This window comes from Rhynchophorus ferrugineus, unplaced genomic scaffold, assembly GCF_030347505.1.
Source record: "Rhynchophorus ferrugineus isolate W39M unplaced genomic scaffold, kcgeb_rfMv2 rfM3, whole genome shotgun sequence".
Lineage (NCBI taxonomy): Eukaryota > Metazoa > Arthropoda > Insecta > Coleoptera > Curculionidae > Rhynchophorus > Rhynchophorus ferrugineus.
In genome coordinates, this window is record NW_027472582.1 from 14,451,701 (window position 1) to 14,458,034 (window position 6,334).

Sequence of the window (6,334 nt, forward strand, 5' to 3'; positions counted from 1 at the left end):
TTCATTCAAAAGTGTGCTGGGTTAGATAGCACTTGTGATATCCATTTTCATCCTTCCTAATTATTTATGGGCTATTGAAACTTCCTTTTACTATTACTTCCTTTTATTGGAATATATTTGAAGATTTTTGAATCTTATTTTTGCTCAAAGTATTTCATGTCATTAGTATTGATCTGACTTGGATTCCCTATGGTTAAGTATCACATCTAATTTGTATATTTAATAATTATTTACTCAAATATATTAAGCTTATTTTAATATGATTTAGAATAAGGTAATATTTATTAAGTGTATTTGAATCTGTCGCCACAGTTATATATATATTAAAACTATAATTAGTAGCAACATCATTTACTCTAATATGTTGGACCCTTTCTAAGTCTGACAAATGCAATGCAAAAAATCACTGCCTTATATTTTCATTACGTTTCCTATGTAGAAGCACATAGAGTTCTAATTTAAGGCTTTAACCATACTGAATTGAAATCACTATAGTTTATTTCAATTATTTTAAAATTCAGTGAAATATCCTTTTATTATTAGAATGTAATCAATATGTTAATGTATTAATTAATGAAAATAATTTAGATTAACAAATTCTGTAATAATATAATATTGTGTAGAAATGTTTAAAAGACTTTCGGTATTTTATGGATTATATTTGATTTGATTTTTACAAGGAGAAATTATTACAATAACAAAATTCCGCCCATTCTCAAGCGCTTATTGCCTACGAATAAATTGAAATATGGAAGAACTAGAATTAGCGAACGAGTTTTTGAGAACAAAACTAATAATATTTAACAATGTTTGGACTAGTTTATATTTCATTCACCATTCTATCAAGAAATCAATACGATTTAAATATTATATACTAACATATTAGGTATTATTTTATGAAATACCTTTACGCCACTGACAATACCACGTCTTTTAATAACGGACAAGTTCAGGATGAACTGTAATTTTATCCCTTTCAATTATTAAAATTCATTTAATATTAACGATTATAGATGTTGCTTTTCTAGGTCTCTAATGTTTTTTCAATAACGTTTTCAAGTATCATCCATGAAAATGGAGCAAATTCTTTATAACTTTTTGTCTCTGCGACGTTAATTATGATTATTTTCCCAATATAGAAAGGTCATAATAGTTTATGAATAATAATGTTATAGTTTCACATTTAAGAAAATTTTTTTATAATACAAAAAACAATTTTGTGCTTTTTCTTACAATTAGTGTACTTAAAAAAATATTTTGAAGCCTTGTGTTTACCAACTGGAATTCGTCTAGGTGAACTACTGCTTAACACGTTCGCTGCCGATCTGGGATCAAATGCTTACCTTAGAAGCCGACTACGCTTTATCTAATTACAACATTAAAATATTCCTAATAACGTTTTTATCGTGCGTCTAATCTAGATTTTAATACTTTTTTCATAAAAATTAATTTTTTTGTGTCACGCCTACAAACCACTAAAATAAGATAAAAAAATATTCAGCAGAAAAACGAGAAAAAAATAACTAAGTAAATGTTACTAGAAACAAACAAAATATCTATTCAAGTAAATTGAGAAGTTAATAGGAATATTTATTCCTATTGACATTTGAACGACTATAAGCTAATACAAATTTTCACTAAAACTCACAAAATAAATAACATCCCTGTTCAGATAAATTATAAGAAGTCACTCCTGTCTAGTTTTTGCGTAATCTAAACAGTAACAAGATATTCAGGACATGCAGTGCATACATAGTGTTTTTTCTTTTTTTTTTGTTAATAAGAAATTTTACATTGCTTTCTTATTACCTATCCTGCTTTCATCTACTCTCGTTATTTCAAAACATGTTTGCTGATAACCGCTCTGGAAGTAGGTGTGAACGGAGCTTTTAGTAACCTTTTATGACAAACGAAAGTCGTAATTTGGAAAACGATTGCTTGAATATTTATTGTAAAGTTAGGGCACGTTTCATATCTATTTTTCCACTTTTAGGACGAGAGGGCCCTGACATATCGATATTTTTTCCCTCCATATGTAATTCTGTAATACATATGAATCAAAAAGGAAAAATCGAAACCAACCACGTAAATGACTCACCTACCTCACCTCAGATAATGCCGATACAACTGTAAGGGCATACTCTTAGTGACGAACTAAATACAAGGCTTAGAAAGACCACCGCACATATAACGCGCTGGAGCGTAATTGGCGTCTAATGAAAGCATCTCATTACGCGCTAGCACGTTATGGCAGCGAAACATACAGAACTGGATTAGCTATTTCTTGTAGAACATTGCGCTTTAAAATATTATTAATACACTTATTCTGAAGGAGAATCCAACTCACAACTAGAAAATTATATTAGTTTCACATCAGTAAGAAATATTGGTTACAATCCGTATAGCTATATTAAAAAAATTATATTTAAAAATAAGTTTTTCATTATTTGTCTTCAACGTGCCTAAACCGTTGACACAATGGTAATGAAACTTTTATACTGCGCAAAATCTTTCATATGTCATATTTTAAAGGATTTTTGCACCAGGCATTTGTTGCAATGCCAGATAAAGTAAGAGGTATTTCATTACGTAAATTGTTTATTGAAATTAGTTCGAATACATAATACTGTTTGTGTTTCTGTCTGGCGTCAACACGTATACATCTAATAGTTTACCAAAATATGACGTATGTCGTATACAAATAAGAAAGCCCCTCAAGGTGTTTTAATATTTAGGAGTGAGAGAGAAATTGGTCTTCGCTCAGATGAAATTTTACATAGGATAGTAAATTTGTCAGAGGATTGTAATGAGAGAGATATTACTTTACTTTTATTTGGTATTTAGAGGCAAAACCATATGCTCGTTGTCTTTGTAGAATATATAAGGTCCATTACACTTTTCCGTGTCAATATGATGGTGGTGGTACATTATCCGCCACGATAAAAAGCACATCCTATGTGATTCTGGCCTATAATTAAGTATATTTAACTATCTACCACCTACTATCCTAAGTAACATATAAATGGCCCCAAAACGGAAATAGAAAGAGAAAGCAATGCTATTAGTGATGTCACTTAAAAGGGAATACAATTGTTGTATTGAATTAGATTAATTATCTTATATTGTTAAAAACTATTATATTTCCAATAAAACAGCGTTTCAATAGAAAATTGAAATTAACTCTTTAATCATTAAGATATTGGATTTAATCTCAAAAATTCAATATGCCAATCTAAATTAGCAACAGACAGCAACAGTGTTAACTGGTATATAATAACTAGAAAAATAATAAATAGCTATAAATTTATATCTACTGTTTTAACACTTTTATACATTATTAAAATGAAATTTCTTTAACACGTAGAACTTTAAAAGAATTTTCAAATAACCATTTTAGCCGTAAAAAACTGTATTTGGATTCACATTGTTTTTTGAAATTAATTCGATAAGATAGTTGGATCAATTTCTTTAGAAAGTTAACTTAAAAACAAAAATAATGAATATAAAATTATAGCTTTTAATAGTTTATAAATGATTAAATTAACTCTTTTATTGCTTTTTAATATTAGAACAATAAAGAATGTTTCAATGTAAGCTGGTAGTTAAATGAAATAACGGTAATTATACTGTAAAATGTACAAATTTCTTGAGTCAAAATAAGAAATTATATGTGCTGTTTAGGCTATATATAACTTTTATAATATTAATCTTTTGAATTTTCTAGTTATCCAAAAATGTTTAAAGGCATTTCATAAAAATTATTGTAACTACATACTTATAAGCACATATGACTTTTATTTAATTAACTTTATGACACTTTTATTTTACTTTGTTAAAGTGTCATTATTGTGTATACATTACGTGAAATTATTTAAAGTACTTATATAAATAAAGTCATTATTGTAAAAGTCAAATATTAAATAGCTTTAATATGTAGAATTTAAAAAAAAAATTAAAAAAATTGTCTGTAGAAAATATATTTGAATTCACATTTTTTTTTTAAATTAATAATTTACATAAAAGAATTAAAAAAAATGAATTGAAAGTTACACATTTTTATGGTTTATAAATGATTATATTATTACTCATATTGATTTTTAATATTAGAACAATAAATAATTCTTCATAGTAAAGTGATTTTTTAAATGAAATAAGGATAATTATAGTATAAAATATACGAATTTTTTACAAATAAAATTACAAATTATCTATAACATATTATATTATACTGCACTAAACATTTTATAATTTGATATTTTAAACTAAATAAAGATAATGAATCAGTAGCAAACAAATTTTTATGAACCTTAACAACGGTGTGCAATATTTTTGCACAGCAGTGTAAAATTAATCAGAATGAAGTGTTTTTTCTTAATTCCAAGAAAAGATAATATTAATTATTCAATACATAAGCGAGGAGAATTCATTTTTTACATTTTTTGTATCATTTAAACTTTTAATAAATAATTTTAATTGTCAAGACGTCAGATATTTTAGACTTTGTTACTAACGCACATAAATTATGTAAATGCAAATTGCAATGTGTATCACATCATATATAATATTACAAAAAACTGACATTTTAACAGTAGATATGTAATACTGATAAACTATATATGAGGTGATATTTGGACAATTTTGAATAAAATGTTGGTTTTTGAACATGGAATCCAAATACTACTAGAACGATGGATGTTCAAAGAAGTTCTAGTTTAAAAAATACTATATAAGAAATAATATGTAAGATTTGAAACGAAAGTTTTTGGAAATAGCACTAAAAACACGAATTTCCATAAATTTAAATTTTTTTTGTTACAAATGTGACTATTTTTCAATCTTACCAAAACCAAAACTTTGAAATTGTTGAAACGAAAATAGACAACTGGGATATCAAGGAGCAGCCTCACCATAGGTTTCCAAAAGCGTCTTCGAAAACTGATATATTCAAACAAAAGTCTATAGACTTTGAATGACACAATAATACTAAATGAAAATCTGTTGTTTCATATAAAATTCTGGTAAAATCATTGAATTTAATAAGCTAAGGTTGTTTTTACACTGACACTTCGCATTTTCACTAATAGATGTCGCCGATCAATATACAAGATCCTAATAGTTACACATAATAATAGAATTTGTCACTCACAAATTTTTTAAAAAAATATCAGAGAATTGTGTGACACCAGCAATCTAAGGTTTGAGGTAGACGTAGTTAGTACATCTTAGTTAGTAGATTTTGGCCAAATAAATTAAACTTATAATAATTAAACTTACTTATTAAAAATTCTAATGTTAACAACAGTTGGATTTGACCTTACAGACTTTAAAGGTAAACTAACTGTGGTTTCTAGAAAATTTATGTGTGAGTGATTAAGCTAATTTCTTATTAGCCTCTGGTTTTAACCTTATGATCAGCCTAATAAATGCTTCATTCAGATGTACCACAGCTGTGAACGGTGGCTGAACTAATTATTATTCCTAAACCAGGAATACCACCTCCAGAAACGTACCGGCCAATATCACCGTTATCACAATGTCCATGTTATTTGAAAAACTGCTATTGAAAAGTATAAAAATCATCATTAAGGCCAAATCATCTTAATTATCAAATTCATCAATTTGATTGAATGTAATTATGTTATTGAAAAATCACTAGAAGAAAATATGATTCACTCAAAATATGACTAACTTGAGGAAAATATAAGCAGGTGCGCCATAGGGAAGTATACCAGTCCTTTACTGGTATCAACTGGTCCCAATTGGGACCAGACCTTTATCTACTGTACACTGAGGACTTTGCCTACATTCAATGTTGTTGGAGTCAACCGAAAATTTACAAACAATTGTTACCGAAATACAATGTTGGACAGAAAAATGGTCTATTAAACTGAATGAAAATAAATCAGTGTACATTGATTTTACCAACAAAAGAATTAAGCACAAGCCAGTAGATACAAATGAATAAGTAATCTCCTATGGAAATACAGCAAAATATATTGTCATGACTATTAATGTTAAACTAAAGTGGAAGCTATGTGTTAAGAAAAAATTTAAAGAAATTAAGCTAAAATACAAAAAAATGTATTCTAATTATTGGGTAGATCTTCAGTGCTGTTAGTATATAATAACCTTTTACCTTGTCAACAAATCTTAAAACCAGTATGGATTTGTAGTATTCAACTCTCGAGCTGTACTAGTCAAAATAATAGGAATATTATACAACTATTCGAAAAGAAGGTACTGTGAGATACTGTTGATGTTCCATGTTACAATCGTAATAACTATCTTCATAAGGATCTAAAGGCAGAAACTGTCAATAACGTTGTCAAGGACT